Below are 23,566 nucleotides of genomic sequence, written 5' to 3'. Positions count from 1 at the left end.
AGGAAGAAAATAGGGGAATTGGAAAAAACAGGAAAAATGGGTGCACAAACGATAAAAGACAAATCACAGGACACAATCCTGACGACAAATTTTAAAATGAAAAATGGACAACTTTTTACTAAATTTTGATTTAGAAAAAGCCACTGTTGATTAACAAACATTCAAAAATTACAACCAGTGTGCGCTCTGTCTCACACTACCATATATAACCACTGCATATGTGGTTCCTATGCCTACACAGGCTAATCACATTATACAGTTATAATTAATTATTATTATTAGTAATATTCTAATAGCATCTAGTAGACATGGGCCCCATTGTGCTACATACTGTGCAAACACAGAACAGAAATGCTGTCCCTGTGCCAAAGAAATTGCTATCTATCTATCTATCTATCTATCTATCTATCTATCTATCTATCTATCTATCTATCTATCTATCTATCTATCTATCTATCTAATAAATAATAACAGTCTCTCTCTCTATAACAACAACTTCTCTGTCTCTGAGAAGCATTGTGAGGCTTCTTGAATATAGTGGGTAAATGTTCTTTCAGATCCATGATGAAAAGATGCTATAAAAGGGCCTGATCCAGTTCTCTCTGCAGTCTGAGGAACGGCACCCATTGCCTTCCGTGTGAAGAGCCTAGATTCCCAAAGAGCTGAGCATATAGGGTGCTGAAAACCCAGCTCTTTGCTGTAGGTCCCAAGCACTTGAAAAACTGGATCCTGTTCCCTTTTGAAATCCTGGCCCTAAGCACCCATCGTTCTAAGAACCCCTGCCGCTATCCCATTCAACAGCCCCTTCCATCAGAGCAGCACAACTCCGAAATAAATGGACTTTCCCTCTTTTCCTCTGAACAGTTTGCACTGATTTCTGCCGGCTCCATTGTAAGTCTGCGGAATGACAAGAGCGTTTCCATTGACACGCTCGGGAAGTTTGATAAGTGTCTTTTGTTCTGGCTTGCTACATCTCCAAGGCTCCAGCTGAAAGGATGCTGGGCATTTCATCTTTGTTTTACCTGTTACATGAAAGTGAAGGCCCTTCCTCTTTGCCTAATACACACCAAGTTGCCTGCATCCATTATCTTGTTTGCAAACTGTGCTAACTGCCACTTTAGATCTGGATGGAAAACAAAGTGTTGAAATCTCTCAGGAGTGCTCACTGCTGTTCATAAAGCATATGTATTTGCAGTGAAGCCAATGAAAATGACAGCCTGCCTCTATAGTATCTTCAATAATTCATGTGGTTACAGCCCCGGGATAGCTCTAATCCATGTGTCTGTCTTATCATCATTCATCTCTGCACTGGACTACTTTGTTAATGTCACAAAAATGAAATTTACAACATAAGAACATAAGAGCGGCCATACTGGGTCAGACCAAAGCTCCATCCAGCCCAGTATCCTGTCTGCTGACAGTGGCCAATGCCAGGTGTCTCAGAGGGAGTGAATCGAACAGGTAATGATCACGTGATCTCTCTCCTGCCATCCATCCCCACCCTCCGACAAACAGGGGCTAGGGACACCATTCCTTACTCATCCTGGCTAATAGCTATTTATGGACTTAACCTCCATGAATTTATCTAGTTCTCTTTTAAACCCTGTTATAGTCCTAGCCTTCACAGCCTCCTTAGGCAGAGAGTTCCACAGGTTGACTATGCGCTGTGTGAATTTTAGTTGTTTTAAACCTGCTGCCCATTAGTTTCATTTGGTGGCCCCTAGTTCTTACATTATGGGAACAAGTAAATAACTTTTCCTTATTCACTTTCTCCACACCACTAATGATTTTATAGACCTCTATCATATCCCCCCGTAGTCTCCTCTTTTCCAAGCTGAAAAGTCCCAGTCTCTTTAATCTCTCCTCATACGGGACCTGTTCCAAACCCCTACGCAAGTCACAGGTCTAGTCTGTGCTAAGCAGGAATAGAATAATAGAATCACGGGGTTGGAAGAGACCTCAGGAAGTCTTCGAGTCTAATCCCCCTGCTCAAAGCAGGACCAAGCTCAACCAGATTCAGAGGGGTAGCGTGTTAGTCTGTAAGGGTGTGTCTAGACTACAGAGTTTTGTCGACAAAAGTGGACTTTTGTCGACAAAACTATACCTGCATCTAGACTACCACCGAGTTCTGTCGACATAACGTTGACAGAATGCAGCAGTTTTGTCGACGACAGTAAACCTCATTCTACGAGGAATAACGCCTTTTTATCGACAGAGTTCTGTGGACAGAAAGCGTTATTGCATCTACACTGTCCTTTGCGTCTACACTTTCATGTCAACAAAGCGTCTTGCTTTGTCGACAGTACTGGTTGTAGTCTAGATGCTCGTTGTCGACAAAGTCTCTGTCGACAAAAGCCTGTAGTCTAGACGTACCCTAACTGAAAAAAATTAAAACCAGCAAATAGTCCTGCATCACCTTAGGCTATGTCTAGACTACATCCATCTTTCGAAAGAGGGATGTAAATTAGGCAGATCGAAAGTGCAAATGAAGCAGGGATTTAAATATCCTGTGCTTCATTTGCATAATTGTGTCACAGCGTTCTTTCAAAAAGGGTATTTTGAAAGTGAAACCTCAGTCTAGACACAGTTCTTTAAAAAAAACAACCCTCCTTTTTCGAAAGATCCCATACTCCTCAAAAAATGTAGATGGTATAATGAGCTTTCACTGGTCGCAACCTACTTCTGCAGATGACTGGAGTAAAAGGGTCCAGATTGTAAATAAATACCAGAGGAAAAGAGGGGATGGGAAGTGAAAGAGAAGGGGAAATAATGGGAAAAAAAATGTTGTCAATTAGAGTGTCCATGCTAAATGAGGCTAATAGAATGGGCTATAAGTATTCTAAGTACCTGGTGCTTAGCATTTTTTGTCATTAGGATGTGGCAAGTAGCCACCAATCCAGGTCAGGTTTTTGTTTAAACCTCTATTCAAGGTGTCAAACTTGTAAATGAAACCCAATTCTGTAGTTTTTCTCTCCGGGGGGGGGGGGGGGGGGGGGAGGACTTTTGAAATTACTTTGAAATAATACAGACACTTTTAGATCCATTTGTGAGTGCCTGGGCAAGCTGAAATGTTCCCCAACAGGTTTCTGAGTGTTACCATTTTGAATATCTGATTTGTGTCAATCCTTTGTCATAGACACTGTCCAGTTTGGCCAATATCCATGGCAGAGGGGCATTGCTGGCACTTGATGGCGTAGATCACATTGGTGGCTGGGCAGTTATATGAGTCTCTCATGTGGTGGCTTATCCCAACTAAATCATCCCAGCCAGGGCTTTGTCAAGCCTGGACTTAAAAAACTCTAGGGATAGAGAGTCTACCACCTCCCTAAGTAACATCCTGCATGATCATTCTTCTCCTAAAAGTAATATTCTGATTTTTGCCTGCAGGGCCAGATATGAGCAGAAGATCCAAGGGAGAGGAAGGCAGCTTGAAAGCTACCTCAGCTGTTAAGAAGGTTCCATGGCATAATCTTCAGGGCACTTCGATCATCCCTGCCACTCCAGCATGTGTACAGCAGGAATAAAACCCATTGGGACCCAGCTCATGGAACATTTACTCTGCTTTCATGTCACACCGCCTACAGATTGCGCCCCCCAACATATAAAACATGGAGTCTGTTTCTTCACCATATGCTAAAATGTACACTTCCAGAGGTTAGTCAGTTTCAGCAAAAAACAATGAGGATTCCCGTGGCACCTTATTTATTTGGGCAAAAGCTTTCATTAGCCTGAGCCCGGTTGGCCAGGACGGTGCTTCATTTCAGATTCTTACCGATAACGCTGACCATCGTTTTCAGAAAATAAATGGGCTGGGAGGTTTTTAATCTGCTTAATGCGTCTAGATGTATTTTACAGTGTGTTAAGCACAGACTGGCAAGCCTCTGAGCTGGCCAAGTGACCTTTAGTGCGGGCGGCAGCCGCTGCAAGGGGACGTACATTTCATTAAGATGAGCTGTCGGTGCGGCCAAGTCAAGCAAACAGTATGAAGAAGTCAGCCGGGGAGATCGCTTGGTTTGCATTTATGGGAGTGTAGCACCACCTAATGCGGACATGCCTCAACTTCAAGCACACTCCTGCAAGCAGGATGGGAACAAAATCTGGTGTAAACTAGATGGAATCTGGAAACTTTCCCTTCAGGGACTGAGCCCTGAGCTCACCAGGCAGACTTTAGCAGTGGGGAAGTGTGTTGCAGAGCAACAGGGGAGCAGAAGAGATGGGCAGAAGAATTGGGAAAGCATCATGGGTGGCGGTTGAGGGTAGGGCTGGGGGAGGCAAGCTCCTAGCTCCACCCCTAGCCCCACTCCCTCTACCTAGGCCCCGCCCCTATGATAGCCAAGCCTCCCCCCGCAACTTGGTGCGCGGCCCCAGCCTCCCTAGACCCTGAGTACGGGGACGCCAGGCACTCGAGGGCAGCAACACTCCGCCCCGATACGCCTACAGAAGGAGTTCTGGGGGCGGAGACTGGGTGGAGCCAGGCTGGTGGAGCCCGCCTCTTATACCCGCCATGGTGCTAGATCTCGATTTATCTAATCACAACAGCTTCCAGAGGGTGGCATGCACACACCCCTTTCTCCACATTGTCAGGCTGGGTACTGACAGCTCTTGCAAGGTGACCCGCATCTGTGACTGAGAGAGCTGCGGTCTGAGCAGGCTGGGGCCAGGAAGACTTTCCAGGGCTGTTCACACAGACTGGAATCGAAGCGGAATCCAAAGATTTATGGCACAACAACAAACCCTGAAACAAAGAGAGACGATTGCAGCATGTGGCACTGAAACCTAACCCAAGTCGCTCAGGGCTGGAAGGTTGAGGTGCAGGGGTGTGAGGACCCTGGATGGGGAGTGGGCTCCGAGGTGGGACCAGGGATAAGGGACTCCAGGCTGGGATAGAGAGTTGAGGGCAAGGGTTCTGGCTGGGGCTGGGGATGAGGGGTTCAGAATGTAGGGATTGCTAGCCTGGTTCTGCAGACCAAGTCGTTCAATAATCATTTGGATACAGAAATGCTACTGTGTTTACCTGACACACCTGAGAAAGAAAGGACTTAAGTTCCTAAATCATGAAGACACTTTTGTGAATGTGGCCCCACATCCCATTTTCAAGTGATTTGGACTCCTGAAGTCCAGAGATTCAGAGGTATTTTCCTCAGACAAGGCACCTTTGAAAATTGCATGAGGTGCCTAGCAGCATTGTTAGCCATGTGACTTCTTTTAAAAACTTCCCCCTAAGGAGCTTAAATCTCACTGAAAGTGAGTGGCCCTTCTTCATCACTGGAGTTCTGCCTGCAGCACCATGGCCCTCTGGGTGCCCCCTCTCCACGCCCCTTTTGAGCACTGGGGCACTGAAGCCCCACACGTACCTCCTCCTCCTCCTCCCTCCCCTCACTTTCAGATTGTGTGAATCACCTGATCCTGCTCCATGCCCGCTCCTTTCTCTCCCTTCCGGAGGTGGAATTCTGCGAATCAGCTGTTCACAACATTCCAGTTCTGGAAAAGAGACGGGAGGATCGGGGATGGAGCTCAAATCAGGCAATTCGCAGCTCCTCCGAAAGGGCTAGGAAGGAGGGAGAGGCGTAGGATGTGCGGGGCTCTGGTGCACACGAGGGAGGGAGGCAGCCAGGGGTCTGCAAGCTGCAGGTTGCCCACCACTGGCGTAGGGGATTCAGCAAAGCTCATCCAGAGCAGCACATGTCTCTCAGTGGGCTTCTCTTCACCGGCAAATTAGGTCAAGTTTTCAGCCCCACGAGCACATTCATAGAGCATCGGGATCCTGCTTCCAACATTACAAATGGCACAATGCAAATGCAGGAAAATCTATTCGTTCTCAACAGGGATATGTTCAAACCAGGCGCTCAGAGAGAAGGTGAGATGATTTTGATCGTAAGAGTCAAGCATTTGATTGCTTAATGTTCAGGCTTTCATTCCCTGTAAGTCACCGGTGAAACCCTACCACGCATATGCCCAAATGTTTTCTCATTTTTCTGATCTTATCTCAATGATGAGCCTTCTCAGAATAGTAATTATGCGGGAGAGGGGGAGCATCTCAGCCATTGATTATACACCACTGTGATCTCCTACAATCACTTTCATACCAGTGAGACAACTGATGTAGATTGCTAGAATTCATCTGTCCCAGCTGAAAAAATGTGCACAAGAATGTTTTCCCAAACAGAGGGACAGAGTCAGAACACTGCATGTGCATTATGCTGAACAAATGAATAAGAGAATTTAAAAAAATAAAGCACATTGTGTGGCTGCTCTGTTTGGGCACCCAGATGCAATGAGGTGCTCAAACGACCAGTTGCACATTCATTGGTCAAACCTAGTAAACAGGGTGCCCAAGTTAGGTATGCACAATTGTCTTGAAAGTATGATACAGCATCCATACCAAACTGAAGTTTTATCAGACCTGTGTTTTATCAACACTATTATATGGATCAGAGTGATGGCGGATGACAGAGTACGACCTCGATACATTGTCGACTTGTCACACCAGAAGTCCTTGGAGGATCCTCCATATTTTTTGGCCAAGAATAATTTCTAATCAGGACCTGCTTGCGTGGAGTAAGCAAGATGACATGGCTCCCATCATGAAAAGATGCTGGAGATGGATTGGGCACGTGCTCAGGAAAGATGGAAGCTCCATCACAAAGATTGCTGTGCACTGGACCCCTGAAGGGAAGCGGAAACAAGGACGACCCAAGACAACATGGCGCCGGACTGTTGAAGTAGAAATGAAGAGCATGAATTACACTTGGGGCACTATTGAGAGGCTGGCCAGAGACAGACAGAAGTGGAGTTGCTGCCCTATACTCCAGTGTGCGTGAAGGATGATGAAGATGATGGTTTGGTATATCTCATTGCACTGAGTGGAAAATTTTATGGACTGAGTATGTTTCTCCCTTGATCTCTGTTATTTTAGCGTTGCACTTTTATTTGAACAATGCCGTTGGCAAATGGAGTTCAGGCTGTTCTCTGTTTTATGTGCTTTTTTTTTCTAATTGAACCCGTTGAAAAGCAAGCTCATTTAAATGGTTTTTACAAATGCATCTTCAGTGCTGACTGTCATAGAATGTCTGGCAGATGTTCCATTGTTTTTAACACCCCTGCAGATGTAATTGTTCCATTGTGAGGGAAAATCTCCCCTCATGGCTTAGGTAGGATTTTATTGTTCAACATAAATTCAAATGGCAGCCAACAAAAAGTAAATTGAGGTAGGAGTTCATGTTGCATAAAATAACGCCACTGAATACAGTTCGAGGATGAAATTGTCAAAGGAGCATGGCCCACAGATGTAATAGAAGGGTGTACGTGATACAGTGGGTGTATAAAAACGTGTCTGTATATAAAAGCATGCACTGCTAGTGAAATTGAGCCATCAGCAAAGGTCAGCAGAAGACCCAGACACTTAAGCCTTCAAAAAAATGTCTGTCTAGGACTGAAATGATGCACAGCCCTCATGTGGATTTCTAGCACTGAAGATGAATCCCACCCTGAGCGAGAAGATCAGCATGAAAGAATTACCCGGCTAATCAAATCTGATGTTACTCTGACATGGGTTTCCTCTCTGCGTGCTTCTGCCTGTAGTTGAGGACAGAAAGAACTAACCAGAGCTCAGTCCATCAAAGTCCACTGTATTAACTCATGCCAAAAACCATCTCCACAGTGGGATATTTCTCTGAGCCTTCCCAGACCCCGTGGAAATCCAGAAGTACTTTTAGAGGTACGGGATAGGGATGTAATAGTGTAGTCAATTAACTGATTAACTGATAAGCAAAAGCTTATTGATTAATGCTAAAGACTACACGCATTTTCCCTCCTCCTTGCCAGTAAATTTTTAGCAGGCTGGCCAGCAGGACCTACGCCTGCTGCGGCTCTGCATTTAAAGTGTATTAGGAGCTAGGTGGGCAAGCAGCCTGGCTCAGTCCTGGCTTGCGCTGTGTCTGGTAGCTCAGACCCCACACTGGACAGAGGCAGCAGCGCAGGGCAACAGGTGACTGGCCTCTAAGGGGAGCTGGTTTCAAACTGGCTCCTCTCATGGACCAGCTCCCACGTGGCACCCCGCACTGCTGCCTCTGATACAGAGGCAGCAGTGCAGAGTGGCAAGGGGCTCCTAGGGATTAGGGCCAGAGCACACTGGCTGCCGGCTTCACCCCTGGAGACTATAGAATAGTCGAGAAACCAATAAGAATTCATGAGGTTAATCGACTATTCAGGTAACGGATATTTAGCATCCCTAGTCTGGGACACAGGAAGTGGGGAAGAGGAAACAGGCTGAGGCACTGCCTTTGCACTTCTGTTGAACCAACCAACCTATGCTTGCAAGGGACCCACTGAACCCCATTGCAATTGTCCCTAGAGGACTCCAGTGGGGAGGGTGCTGTGGTGGAGGAAGCCTTGAGATTCTAACGTATCCTGGTACAGAATTACTAAGAATCTTGCACCATATTTTTAAAGGATTTGAGACTCCTAAAGACACAGGATGGATACCTAACATGGTTTGTAAACGTTCCTAATACCCAGGCCTGTCCTGAAGGGAGTACGGGGCCTAGGGCAACCCCCCTGCCACAGGCCCGTCCCTATCCTTGCCCATCCCCAAGCCCTGCTCCATCCTGCCTCGCTCCCTTGCCCCTTCCCCGGAGCAATGCAGCTCAGGGGATTACGGATTCTGGCACGGAGTCACCACCCTCCCACGCACCATGCGGGCGACAGGAGCTAGAGTGGCCCAGTACTGCTCTGGCCTGCCGTGCCACCCTCTCCCAGCCCGCTGTGTCCCGCTTCTCCGTGGTGGCAGGAAGTGGACAGCCCTGGGGCTGGAATTCACTGTTTCCTGCTACTGTGGAGAAGCCAAACCCACTAACATTGGCATACATAGCTGGCATACCGTGTTTGCCTCCGTTGAACCCCTGGTGCCAATTAGGGTTGTATTAGTGTCTCTTGTGCACTCACTTGCCTTGACCATTCTAGTGAATGAATTAACTGGTAGAATTCTAGAGTACCCCAGTTCTTAAACAATGCCCATCCCCCTGGTGTCGGAGTCCTTCCATTCATGATTAGTGCATATAAGGACATGCCTGGAATCTGTTTCGGGCGGTTCCAATGCATCATATTCTGTGGTAAGGTTACAGAATATTTGAGGGAAATGCATTTCCACATTTTGTAGTTGTTCTGGAAACCTGATTCTAAGCATTACGCTCACCCAATCAAGGAAATAAGGAAGACGTGCAACCTATGTGACCAGTGGGAATGGGTGGAATTTCAAAATTTGAAAAATCAAATATTCACAATGAATTTCAGAACATATGAATTGCTGTGTTTGATCAGAACAGTGGCCCATGCAGTTCGTTATTCTGCTCTCTGATGGGTGGCCAGACCCAGAGACTTCAGGAGAAGGTGCAAGAAATGCCACACTGGACAACCATGAACATGAGAATGGGCAGACTGGGTCAGACCAAAAGTCCATTTAGCCCTGCGTCCTCCTATCTGCCGACTGTGGCCAATGCCAGGTGCCCCAGAGGGAATGACAAACAGAGGCTAGGGACACCATTCCGACCCATCCTGGCTAATAAGTATTGATGGACCAATCCTCCATGAATGTATCTTGTTCTTTTTTGAACCCTGTTAAAGTCCTGGTTTTTACAACATCCTCTGAAAAGGAGTTCCACAGGTTGACTGTATGCTGTGTAGAAAAAAAAAACCCTGTCTTTTTGTCTGTTTTAATCCTGCTTCCTATAGTTTCATCTGGGGACCCTTAGTCCTCATGTTATGGGAACAAATACATAACTTTTCCTTATTCACTTTCTCCATACCTGCCATGATTTTTATAGATAGATCTCTATCATATTCTTCTTTAGTCTCCTCTTTTCTAAGCCAAAAAGTCCTAGTCTTTTTAATCTCTCTTCATATGGCACCCATTCCTGTGACAAAGTGGGGATTGTGTTCACTCTGTTCGCTTTGTTATGTTGCATGGGATTTCTACTGTTCTGTAGTAGCACCATGTGTGTGCCTCAATTTCCCTGGGCACTGCACCTGTGCCGGCAGGGGATGGGAATTTTGGGTGAGACTCTCACTGAGGGGAGGCTGCCCTAGCCTAGTACAGTACACAATGGCCAAGGTTCTCTTTTAACCTGAGCTTAGCTTGGCGTGTTGAGGGTGCAACCAGGTGTCACAGTTTGCTGGGGAAACTGGACAAAGGTGCAGGGCTGGGACTGGTTGCCCAGTGTGTGTGTTAGTCTCAGCTGGCTTAGGATACAGGGAAGGGGCTCACAAAGGAAAATGTGCCCACAAAGGAAAACTATTGACTTATGAATAATTTACTGAAATAATGTAGCAAGTACTTCCTCATAAGGAATAAATTCAAGAAAATTACAATCAGTTAAAAGACACCACTTGCACTGAAAGGAGATGGGAAAGTCAAATTATACTATGTGTGATTGACAAAATTAGTTGCCCAGCCCTGGGTCACGTAGCTGAAGAAGGTATGTTGTATTATACAATCCTGATGCTGGAAACATGGTTGTAAATCAGTTTGAGTAAGCCATTAACGGGTAATTATGATAATTAAAGGGGCAGAACTGATTAATCCAATTCTAAGAGTGGCCTTGTAAAAAGGGAACTTGGTCCTGAAACATCACCCTCTTTGGCAGGACTCTAGTAAGGTTAGTTGTCGTGGGATAAGAAGGAAGGTCCTCTTCTGGATTGGTAACTTGTTAAAAGACAGGAAACAAAGGGTAGGAATAAATGGTCAGTTTTCAGAGTGGAGAGAGGTAATTAGTAGTGTCCCCCAAGGGTCCGTCCTGGGACCAATCCTATTTAACCTATTTATAAATGATCTGGAGAAAGAGGTAAACGGTGAGGTGGCAAAATTTGCAGATGATATTAAACTGCTCAAGACAGTTAAGACCAAAGCAGACTGTGGAGAGTTTCAGAAAGATTTCACCTAACTAGGTGATTGGGCAACAAAATGACAAATTAACTTAATGTTGATAAATGTGAAGTAATGCACTTTGGAAAAAATAATCCCAACTACGCATACAAAATGATGGGGACTAATTTAGTTATAATCACTCAAGAGAGAGATCTTGGAGTCAATGTGGATAGTTCTCTGAAAACATCCACTCAGTGTGCGGCGGCAGTCAAAAAAAACAAAAAGAATGTTAGGAATAATGAAAAAAAGGATAGAGAATAAGACAGAGAACATCTTATTGCCTCTATATAAAACCATGGTACGCCCATATCTTGAATACTGCATACAGATGTGGTCGCCTCATCTCAAAAAAGATATATTGGCATTGGAAAAGGTTCAGAAAAGGGCAACAAAAATGATTAGGGGTTTGGAACGGGTCCCATATGAAGGGAGATTAAAAAGACTTCAACTTTTCATTTTAGCAAAGAAGAGACGAAGGGGGAATATGATACAGGTCTATAGTATCATGATTGGTGTGCAAAAAGTAAATAAATAAGTGCTAGGGATCACCAGATGAAATTAGTAGGTAGCACAAACAAAAGGAAGTTTTTTTTCACACAATGCACAGTCAACCTGCGGAACTCCTTGCCAGAGGGTGTTGTGAAAACCAAGACTTTAACAGGGTTCCAAAAAGAAGTAGATAAGTGAATGGAGGTTAGGTCCACTAATACTTATTAGCCAGAATGGCTAGGAATGGTGTCCCTAGCCTCTGTTTGTCAGGGTCTAGAAATGAATGACAGTAGAGGGATTACTTACTGATTACCTGTTTCTGTTCACTCCCTCTGGGGCATCTGGCATTGGCCACTGTAAGAAGACAGGATACTGGGCTATATGGACCTTTGGTCTGATCCAGTATGGCCGTTCCTATGTTCTTATAGAATTGCATACCTTAAGCTGAGTTTCTGGGTCTAGTTTAGACCTGGCCTTACAGTGTATTGTGCATTTCTAATGTATTCAAGAATTAACATACCCAAATATGCAATGGAAGGAAACAGGATAGGTTATTTTACTGCATTTTTTCAGCATGTATAAGACAGCATCTCTCTTTTACTTCCTTCTGACATTGAGACAAATAAGGATCAGACAGAAGCACCAAGAAATTGAAAAGTCAGATGCAGGTACAAGTATTATCCTCTAACAAATCCCTGATAGAAAACAAAGGCAGGACCTTTTTGGTGTTGTTTACAAATGGCTAAGTGTTATTAGTAAAGCCCTTTGGATAAAACCGCAAAATGTTTAGACAGAACAACCCTGACCTCTCAAAAGTCTGTCACCTCAATCCATTTCAGGCCTCAGAGTTTACTTTCTCTTAAGGAAAGATAAAGCCAACCAACATCAGGAGTACAGGTAATCTGAGCTGCTAACTTCCTTAGCGGCAGTGCAAGTTTCCCCACACTGATATGCCTCAGTCCTATTGTAGAAAGAATACATACATGTCTCTTGGGAACTCCCCCATTAGTCTCCATGGCCCATTCAATCCTCAGCCGATTAGAATAGTGTCACCAATTGGTATAATCAGTCTCTTCAAAGTATTTTTGGCTCAAGTTTTCAAAGGAGTCCAAGAGAATTAGACGTTCAGGTCCTACAAATACCTACATAAATCCACAGATCACCTGTCACATACTAGTTGTAATTTTAGAGAAACCAAAGGGATCATTTCGTTTATTATTGATCCCCCTGCCTGGCACGGCACTTTATAAAAGGAATTCAGTGTCTATTGAAGCAGAAGCTGTTTCCCTTCCTTCCTCCATCCAGGAGGGTGTACAGAATTTAGCAGAGAGGGCCACTACCAGGGAATAGGCATCAAATAACCAAGCCATGGGTGGCTGGTAGCCCAAATGGGGGAGGACTTTGTCTTCCCAAACCGCCAGCCTGGCTCTGCCCACACTCCGCCCCCGAAATACCTGCTGTAAGAGTACTGGGGTGGAGTGTTGCTGCCTCTGAGCACCCTCCCTCCCTGTGCTCTGAGGCTGCGGCCTTATTCCTCTCCACCTCCCTCTGGTGCAGGGGCAGGGGAAGGAGAGGGAGGCGGGAAGGAGGGAGGGATGGCTTGGCTTCTGTGTGTGTGTGTGTGGGAGGTCCTGGGCAGAAGGGGTGGGGCTGGGGGCTTGTCTCCCCAGCCCTACCTTCACCCACCACCCATGAACCAACCCATCCTCTAGAATTCCATGGCAGGCCTATAAGTTAGATTAAATCTACTATATGAAGCAGGCCATTCTTAACCATATTCTACCAGGGCCTGATGAAATGCATCCTAGAATACTAAAGGAGCTGATAGAGGAGGTATCTGAGCCTCTAGCTATCATCTTTGGAAAATCATGGAAGACAGGAGAGATTCCAGAAGAATGGAAAAGGGCAAATCTAGTGTCCATCTATAAAAAGGGAAATGAGAACAACCCAGGAAACTATAGACCAGTCAGTTTAACTTCTGTGCCAGGAAAGAAAATCAAGCAAGTAATTAAGGAAATTATCTCCAAACACCTGGAAGATAATAAGGTGATAGGGAACAGACAGCATGGATTTGTAAAGAACAATTCATGTCAAACCAATCTGATAGCTTTCTTTGATGGGATAACCAGTCTTGTGGATAAGGGAGAAGCAGTGGATGTGGTATACCTAGACTTTAGTAAGGCATTTGATACAGTCTCCCATAATATTCTTATCAATAATCTAGGCAAATACAACTTAGATGGGGCTACTATAAGGCGGGTGCATAATTGGCTGCATAACCTTTCTCAGAGAGTAGTTATTAACGGTTAACAATCCTGCTGGAAAGGTATAACAAGTGTATAACAGGTTCCGCAGGGGTCTGTTTTGGGACCAGCTCTGTTCAGTATCTTCATCAACGATTTAGATATCAGCATAGAAACTATGCTTATTAAGTTTGCAGATGATACCAAGCTGGGAGGGGTTGCAAGTGCTTTGGAGCATAGGGTCATCATTCAAAATGTTCTGGACAAATTGGAAAAATGGTCTGAGGTAAACCGGATGAAGCTTAAGAAGGACAAATGCAAAATGCTCCGCTTAGGAAGAAACAATCAGTTTCACACATACAGAATGGGAAGCAATTGCCTAGGAAGCAGTACGGCAGAAAGGGATCTAGGGGTTATAGTGGACCACAAGCTAAATATGAGCCAACAGTGTGATGCTGTTGTGAAAAAAGCAAACATGATTGTAGGATGCATTAACAGGTGTGTTGTGAGCAAGACACGAGAAGTCATTCTTCTGCTTTACTTTGCACTGATTAGGCCTCAGTTGGAGTATTGTGTCCAGTTCTGGGCACCACATTTCAAGAAAGGTGTGGCAAAATTGGAGAAGGTCCAGAGAAGAGCAACAAGAATGATTAAAGGTCTAGAGAACATGACCTATGAAGGAAGACTGAAAGAATTGTGTTTGTTTAGTTTGGAAAAGAGAAGATTGAGAGGGGACATGATAGCGGTTTTCAGGTACCTAAAAGGGTGTCACAAGGAGGAAGGAGAAAAATTGTTCTTCCTGGCCTCTGAGGATAGAACAAGAAGCAATGGGCTTAAACTGCAGCAAGGGAGGTTTAGGTTGGACATTAGGAAAAGATTCCTAACTGTCAGGGTGATGAAACACTGGAATAAATTGCCTAGGGAGGTTGTGGAATCCCAGTCTCTGGAGATATTTAAGAGTAGGTTAGATAAATGTCTATCAGGGATGGTTTAGACAGTACTGGGTCCTACCATGAGGTTAGGGGACTAGACTTGATGACCTCTCGAGGTCCCTTCCAGTCGTAGTATTCTAAGATTCTACAGATTTTTAGAGCAGCTTTTATAGAACCCTATTTACTCTCAATCAAGCCCCATTAGTTTCAGCCATATTTGCTTCAGTAGAACTTTTCCATAAGGGCCGTTATGTTACCTTGTTTTCCTCTAGAACGTTGCAATCCTCCAAAGTGCTACAGAACAGCTCCCATGTGTGTTAGTAGCCATGTTGTAACATGCAATGTTTGGGACCTTTCCCGGGGCTTATTCCCGTGGGTGTTAAGGTGTTCTCATCACCTCATAAGGATTGCTCTCCAGAGACTATAACATGAGTTTGGCTCGGGAATTTCTGACTCAAGTCCTTGCTCTACCATAGATTTTCTGTATGATCATGGGCAAGTCACTTAGATTCTCTGGGCCTCAGCCCCCCTTCTGTACAATGTGGGTAATAGCACTTCCTTATCTGTTTGGTGGTGGCGAGGATAAATATATTAAAAGACCATGAGGTGCTTAGATTCTTCAGCAGGGGAGTCCGTGGGTGGACCGTGGGCCAAATCCAGATTGCCAGATGCTTTCAAACAGACCCCAAATCTTTGTATTGACATTTTAACATTGTAATTCTTTTTAAATTATTTTTTCTGCTTGACTATGTTTTGACCAAAAAATTTGGACCTTGATGAAAAATAATCAATTACTCCATAATATAGTAATGGTACTATGGTAGTAAAAAGCCGAGACAGACTGAAGCATGCTAGCAGATTGGAATATCTGGGAAATTTGTTCCGGACATAGGGATGCAATGTGTCCTGTAATTTTGGCCTCTTTTATCATGATTTTTTTTAAAAGCTTAAAACTCACCCCTGAAATCAGGCATCCAAATCAGGTTTGAAATTCAAACTTCTTCCAAGGCACGGAAAGTCGAATAGTTGGCATAATGAAAAGATCCCACGTGCTTTTTCTGAGCTGGAATTTTAGTTCTGGTCTGTATCAAAGTAAGACTGTGACAGACGAGAATCAAAGAGATGCTCCCAGTTTGCACAACAGCCGCGGATGGGATATTGTAGCTGAAATTATACGAGGAAGAAATTGAGCCAATCTCAGTTTCTGCACAAAAAAAATGGAGTGTAAAATTTGGACAGCAACTTTTAAGAGCAGCCACAGTGGATCCAACTCAGCCTGAGTTATCATTGAAAGAGAAAACAGTTTTTACATTTTGATTTGGCAAACTATTGAAAGAAAAAAAGAGAAGAGCTTGAAATAGCAGAATCCTTTCAGGGACATTGCAACAATACATTGTACAACTTGCCTGTAATGGCATCTTACTGAGAGACTGTGGAGCTGGCAGATAAACAGAGGAGTTCATTCTCCAAAGCCTTCATCTCAGGTAGGGGCAATAGATGCGTTCTCCACATGGGTGGCGAGTAATGTAGGCAAGGGAAGACACTGCCTTCCCCAAACTGCCTACATGCCCTGGCTGCTGGGAAGGCTGGGGCCGCAGCGTGGCAGCCTGGCTTCCCCAGCCACCAGCAAGGCTGGAGTCCAGCGCCCAGGCCTTGTGTAGTCAACCTGTGGAACTCCTTGCCAGAGGAGGCTGTGAAGGCTAGGACTATAACAGAGTCCAGCGCCCAGGCCTTGTGTAGTCAACCTGTGGAACTCCTTGCCAGAGGAGGCTGTGAAGGCTAGGACTATAAGGGTATGTCTACACTACCCCGCTAGTTCGAACTAGCGGGGTAATGTATGCATACCGCACTTGCTAATGAAGCCCGGGATTTGAATTTCCCGGGCTTCATTAGCATAAGCGGGGAGCCGCCATTTTTAAATCCCCGCTGCTTCGAACCCCGTGTAGCGCGGCTACACGGGGCTCGAACTAGGTAGTTCGGACTAGGATCCTATTCCGAACTACCGTTACTCCTCGTGAAACGAGGTGTACCGGTAGTTCGGAATAGGCACCCTAGTCCGAACTACCTAGTTCGAGCCCCGTGTAGCCGCGCTACACGGGGTTCGAAGCAGCGGGGATTTAAAAATGGCGGCTCCCCGCTTATGCTAATGAAGCCCGGGAAATTCAAATCCCGGGCTTCATTAGCAAGTGTGGTATGCATACATTACCCCGCTAGTTCGAACTAGCGGGGTAGTGTAGACATACCCTAACAGAGTTTAAAGAGAAGCTAGATACTTTCATGGAGGTTATGTCCATAAAAGGCTATTAGCCAGGGGATAGAATTGGTGTCCCTGGCCTTGTCAGAGGCTGGAGAGGGATGGCAGGAGACAAATCGCTTGATCATTGTCTTCGGTCCACCCTCTCTGGGGCACCTGGTGCTGGCCACTGTGGGCAGACAGGATACTGGGCTAGATGGACCTTTGGTCTGACCCAGTACGGCCGTTCTTATGTTCTTATGTTCAGGCCATCAGAGAGGGCTGGGGCATGGTGCAGAGGCCCTGCTCCCCGGCTGCTGGACAGGGCTGGGGCCAGGGCAACTGCATGGCAGCCCCGGTCCTTCAGGTGGCCAGGAAGGATCAGGCTAGCAGTGGGCGGGGCTTGGCTCCAGGGGCGGGGCTTCAAGGGAAAGAGGCAAGGCTGTGGCTTGTCTTCCCCAGCTGGGGCTTCACCCACGGCCTATGGTTCACCACCCTGCACTGGAGGGGGAAGGGGCAAGAACAGATTCTGGTCTTTCTGGGTATCACATCTACCCTGTGATAACTCACAGCAACTCTGACTTGCAGCACTGGGTGGCGGAACTACAGAATTGCAGACTAGACATTTGGGCTCAGGCTGGAGCCTGAATATCTACAGTGTAGTTTTATAGCTCCGCAGCCCAAGCCCCATGCCAACCATGGCTAGATGTAACCTTTGGCCCATTTACCAATGGCTTTCTTACAGAGATTGCCCCCGGGCAATCAAACAATTAAAGCCTCCTGCATGTGGAAGCCATTTAGCAACCCTGCCTTCGTTCATTCTGCCACCAGCCCATTGATGTCACTGGGGCTGCAGGAAGATGTATCTCGCTGGCTTTGTCTATTTAAAACAGACCGAGCGGTGGTTTTTGTGCGGTGGGCAGGGGGCGTGTCCAGCCCCGCTGGTCCCGCTGCATCTCACCATAACCAGGGGGTGCTCCAGCCTGGCTGGGTGCTGGTTAACTCGTTAAACAGCTTAATTGGTTAACATTTTTAAATGGGATTTTACATCATCACTAACCCTCCCACTTATTTTTATTAACATAGCACATAAGAACATAAGAACGGCCATACTGGGTCAGACCAAAGGTCCATCTAGCCCGGTGTCCTGCCTGCTAACAGTGGCCAATACCAGATACCCCAGAGGGAGGAATCACAGCAGGTAATCCTCACGTGATCCCTTTCCCGTCACCCACTTCCAGACAAACAGAGATTAGGGACACCATTCCTACCCATCCTGGCCAATAGCCATTGATGGACCTAACCTTCATGAATCCATCTAGCTCTTTTTGAATCCTGTTAAAGGTCTAGCCTTCACCACATCTTAGCAGCCCCATGGTGCTCTGTGCTGTACAAACACGGAACAAAAAGATGGCCCCTGTCTTGAAGAGATAGCAGTCTAAAATAACACTATGTAATGTGTCAAAAGGGGTAGCCATGTAGGTCTGTAAATGTGAAAACAATGAGCAGCCCTGTGGCACTTCGGAGACTAACAAATTTAGGAGGTCATGAGCTTTCGGGGGTAAAACCCACTTCATCAGATGAGTTGGAGTGGAAATTACAGAATCCGGAGTATATATAACAGCAAAAGATGTTACCAGTCAATTGTAGGACCATGTTAATGAAGCTAATTAAGTCTGGGTGGATGTGTCTCATACACAGCATTTGATGTGGAGACACGAATATCAAAAGCAGGGAATTTGCCTTTGTAGTACCTTAACCAGCTGAGCTCTTCAAGCCTATGTTGATATGAAATGTGATTAGGTAAACTATTCTGTGAGCAAGAAGGGTAGGATCAAAGGAGAGAGTAGAACCCTGATTTCATCTTTCCTCTTTTTTCCTGATGGGATCCATTCTTGATCTTGTCATTCTGTTGAAAGATTATCACATGCTCCTTTCTCCCCTGACTGTTATTGTCCACCACCCTTGTCCCCCTGCTCTTCTTCAGCAATGCTGCTTATAGTGCATGTTTGAGTGTAAACCAAATCATCACCCCTTATTGGATATTAGCATATGGCTTTTGACATCTGGGCCCACCATAGAGATAAGCAGTCAGTCATTTTGTGTACAAACTCATTTTTATCACCGCCCTTTTTGCGTTTTTGATCACAGATCAGCCCCAACACGTTGATCCTATTCAAATGCCCTCATTCATATTCATTCCCATTTAAACACATTAAATTCTCATGTAAAATAATCCCCACACTCTCCAGAAGCTGTTTGTTTTTCTACTTAGGTGGCCCGAGTTCAAAGACACCTTTTAAAATATGCATAGCTTCTTAAGAGCAAAAATTACAGCTTTTAATGGTGTTTGCTTTCCATTTCATGACAATCCCTTTTCACCTTTGCTAGATTTCGTAGGGCTCCTGTATATGAAAATTCCCTTTTTAATGACAATCCAGGAGGCTAGAAATGTCATAGCTGTTGGAACACAGGTTTTTTGCCATGGCACATGGGTATATCACTGCATGAATTAGAAATAATTAGCACTCCCAACACAGCATGTCCAATTCTTTATTATTAACAAAAAAGGAAGGGGGGCGGGGAATTAGACAAGCCATACACTTCAAATCTCTCAACTTTGAATAATGAGAGAAAAGCAATAGAGTCTGTATAAAATGACCTTCAACAGCCAGCAAATATATATCGCAGGAGGCTGCTTTTCGGTAGTTGTCTCTGTGAGGGGGAGAGAAAGAGAGATGAATTTTAAGTAGAGATTAATCTAATGAGCCACGCTAATAATAATGTCTGAGGAGCGAAATAAAACTAAAAAATAAACTATCAGAACCCTCCACCAAACTAAAAGTGGATTGTTTCAGGCAATCAAAGGCAGATGAAATTAAGACAATGAAATAAAAGTGAAAGTGAAAAGAAATAAAATGGATTAAATAAAGTTATACATTAGCATGGAAATCTAGTCCCTGGCTTGGGTGGCGGGGTGGGGGAGAGATGTTTTCAGAACACAAGGACAACATGATTGACTCAGCGGAGAACACAATTAATTTAGGAGGGGAGAGGTGGAAGCCAGCCAATACAAACAAGTTGGTAAATGACTAGGTTGTTTTTTTGGCATACAGAAAAGACAAACTCATTCAGGTAGTATACATACACAAACCTATGTGCAAGTTTTCCCAGAGATTTGAATATGAAAAAAAATACGAGAAACGATCAGCCTACGCAAATCCGACAGCTGGATTAAGTTAGCTCCTGTTGTAGATTAACTGCAAGGAGAACATGATTTCTGTACATTGATTTATTAATCAAAACTATTGAACAAAAACCGGTAAAAGTTTTAAATTAATTTTTGTACTAATTGTGTGTGTGTGTGTGTATGTGTGTGTAATGGTGACAAAATGTCCCTCTCATGTTTTTGATCAGTCCTAGAGCAAGCAGGTTAAAATAGTCTGAATTTTGAGATAGAAGAAATAAAAAAGGACAGAATGAGATTAAAAGAAATTAATGACATTTCTTCCCTTTTCCGCCCCTACCTGGACTTATGCTCAACTAATAATTTTTATGAATGTGTTTGTGACCCATATATGCAGTAAATCAGGGTTACTCAACTTTGGAAGCCCCGGGGGCCACAATGATGCACACAGCACATGCCAACTTAAGTGTGGTTGCATATACATGCAAATATATATGCAAATAGCTTCTTTCACATTGATGGGCATGAATACAAAGCACTTCCCACAATGCCCCAGCACTCCCAGCACCTCCTCCCTGGGGGCTAGAAACACCGACACCCTGTACCCGTCTGTTCCAGCCAGCCTGTCTGCTTGTGTCTTTCAGTGCTCACCCTGCCTGGGAGACGCCTCGCCATTGTGGAGCGTGTTCCCATTGGAGGCCATGTTCACAAGATCCTACCCACAGGCCACGTCCTGTGTAAACCCAAACTGCGAGGGTTGCCAGGTGTCCGGTGTTCACCCCGACTGTCCGTTATTTGGGTCCCCGTCCGGTAAAAAAAACAGAAAATACTGGACATTTCCTGTTTCCCTCAGATGGAACAATTTTCCCCTGCTGCCTCTGGCGGGGGTCGGGGAGTGAGGAGTGTGGGCCCATTTAAAGGTGCAGCGCCTTTTTTTTTTGCTTAACGACTTTGATCTCTCCCGCTCTTTTTTTTTTGCTCAACAACTTTGGTCTCCCCCTTTTTTTTTCTCAACAGAATTTTTTCCCGGCAGCTTTTTTTTTTTTTTGGTGGTGGGGGGGAGAGGGTTCGGTATTTTTTGTTAAACCATCTGGCAACTCTACAAACTGCACCACAAGCCGCAAACAAACGGGTTGCAGGCTGCATGCAACCCACGGGCCACATGTTGATTGGCCCTGCAGTAAATAGTAACTTGATTATTTCTGAACTGGCAATTCACGCCTTGTTGCTGGTTCTGGAGGCACATGGTGGTGTTTTTGTTCCCCGAGGGAACATATTACCTCTGCCTGAAATGAATTTGTTTTGCTCCCTAAGCTTCTCCAATAAGCTACTCCTCCAGGTGAGTAAGGGTATCAGAATTTATCCTCAAGTCGAGGGTTTTTTTTTCTTGATTAAATGAATTTCAGTTCCAGTCCTGAAATTCTTTTTGTGACTATTCATATGAAGATTTTTTTGGCCATATCAATGTCCCTGAGCAGCAAATCAGAAAAGGCTTCAACCAGGTCAAGGCCAGTTTTCACATTCATGGACAACCGAATGAATTGATTTCAGACGATTGGAGCACCCGTAATAAATCCCTGTGCTCATCCATCTCCAGCCACAGACACATTCCCGCAGACTCACCTGCACTTGGGCATCCACCCGTGTATACTGTGCCTGCAGCTCCATTACAGCAAAGAGGGATCACAACCTTGCAGCATCCGTCAGCATTTTCTTTGTGTACAAGAAAAGAATAGAGATCTCGATTGGTTTGAACAGCCGGAACATCATTTATTTTAACAGCTGTGTGCCATTAAAAATAGTGTGTGTCATGGACCATGGGCCAGGTCAGGGGGTATGTAAAAGTCTGTATGTAAGCCTAATTGTGGGAAGTTGATCTTCGCTATAACTCCATTGAGTTACCATAAGCATGAGAGGAATTTGGGGTGAATTCAAACTGGTGTAACTCACAACTCTGTTGGCTTCTAAGCCTGTAAATCACATCAGCTTAGACTCCCATAGAATCACTTTGTAACATTCACCTTATGTCCCTTGACCACTGAATTTTTATTCCGGCCACTGAATTTTTAGTCTGACCCTGTATGTATGGCACAGTAACAATAGATCAATTACAAGTTTAAGGTTACGAGCCAGATTATTTTCTGGAAGCAAATGATGTGAATTAGAAAATAGCCGTATAAACACATTAAGCAGTTGTTCCCAATAGTTAATAACCCCACCTAATGTTGTTATCGTTTACGTAGAGTGAAACAGCTCAAGGAGCTTTACAGAACATGTCAGATACAGTGTTCCAAAGAGCTTGAAATCTTCTATAAATCAGACAATCTCTCAGCATATTACAGTAAGTACCAGTGCTTGCCAATGAGCCAGAAAATGGGTAGATGTTGCTAATGTGACATCCTCTGGATGAATGATTATTTCTTTCCCCTCACCCCCGATCCTCCCAGATCTAAATGAAAGCATCAGCTCTTTGGAACAGAAATGAGTCACCACAGTAGGAATTTCACTGTGTGATCTGGAAGACAAAAAGGAGCCTTAACTCTTTTTAGTGCAGGCGAGTCTCGCCAATTTTCCATGAGAGTTTTTAATAGAACTCTCATTTACTATACATTTTAAACCATTTTAGCTCATTTATTCCCAGCCAAGATTCATATTGGGTTGAAGGGTATATTTATTATGTCTATTTCACCGCAGGTGAGCCTCTTTTGTGTCATGGTTTTTTCCTTCAAGGGCAAGGGAAATTGTTTGAAAGATTGTGTTTGTAGTTCTCAGACGTGTCCACAAGATGGCAGAAGGCACATGTGATTCTGCATCCCACCAATAGGATAGGTGATTAATAGAGCAGTAGGCGCTCACTTTTTTTTTGAACATTTTTTTTAAAGTTCATTAGCCTAGGAAGGGGATCAAGCTAATGAGGAAACCAAGACTGAGAAAAAGTCTGATGCAGAGAGAAATACAATCTCAGAAATTAGAAAGTCTCAGAGGTTGAGCAGTGTAAGGCTGTAACTTTAAAAACAATGAGCAGTCCCACGGCGCCTTAAAGATGAACAGTAACTCCACTCCGCTGATGACGCTTGTGAGTCTATGTATTTTTGTTATTAGCTAAGGATACATCTACACAGCAACATTATTTTGAAATAACTTAGTCCGTGTCTACACAGCCGGCAGTTATTTTGAAATAATGTTGAAAGACTGTCAAGCTGGAGGACTTCTTACTCCAACTCCTGTAACGCTCATTGTACGAGGAGTAAGGAAAGTCGGAGGAAGAGCGCTCTGTTTCGAAATAAGTGCTGGGTTGACACTCCCAATTTCGAAATAAGCTATTTCCAAATAAACTACGCAATTGACGTAGCTCAAGTCGCGTAGCTTATTTTGAGTTAAACCCTGCTGTGTAGACGCACCCTCAGGTGCCACAGGACTTAGAGAAAGAGAGAAGTTTATTAATCCCCCTGCCAGGTTAGGGTTGGTCTGAGTTACCTAATCAGGGGTAGCAATATTGAGGTTAATCTGGGTTGTCATGGGTGTGATTGAGATCAGAATGTGTCCAGTCTCCCGAGTTTG

At 44.7% G+C, this 23,566-nt stretch overlaps 1 long non-coding RNA gene across 1 annotated transcript; it reads right to left on the bottom strand.

The window, feature by feature from the left end:
• Positions 1-19,357: 19,357 nt before the first annotated feature.
• On the bottom strand, positions 19,358-21,620 carry LOC142830139 (uncharacterized). The gene is made up of 2 exons (XR_012905108.1): positions 20,657-21,620; positions 19,358-19,533 (listed from the first exon to the last, which is right to left on the bottom strand). It is a non-coding gene; the product is annotated as an uncharacterized LOC142830139 (long non-coding RNA).
• Between the last annotated feature and the right edge of the window lie 1,946 nt (positions 21,621-23,566).

The sequence above is a fragment of the Pelodiscus sinensis genome, chromosome 7 (assembly GCF_049634645.1).
Source record: "Pelodiscus sinensis isolate JC-2024 chromosome 7, ASM4963464v1, whole genome shotgun sequence".
NCBI lineage: Eukaryota > Metazoa > Chordata > Testudines > Trionychidae > Pelodiscus > Pelodiscus sinensis.
Note: the sequence above shows the minus strand (reverse complement) of the source record. Positions and strands in the feature narration are given on the sequence as shown.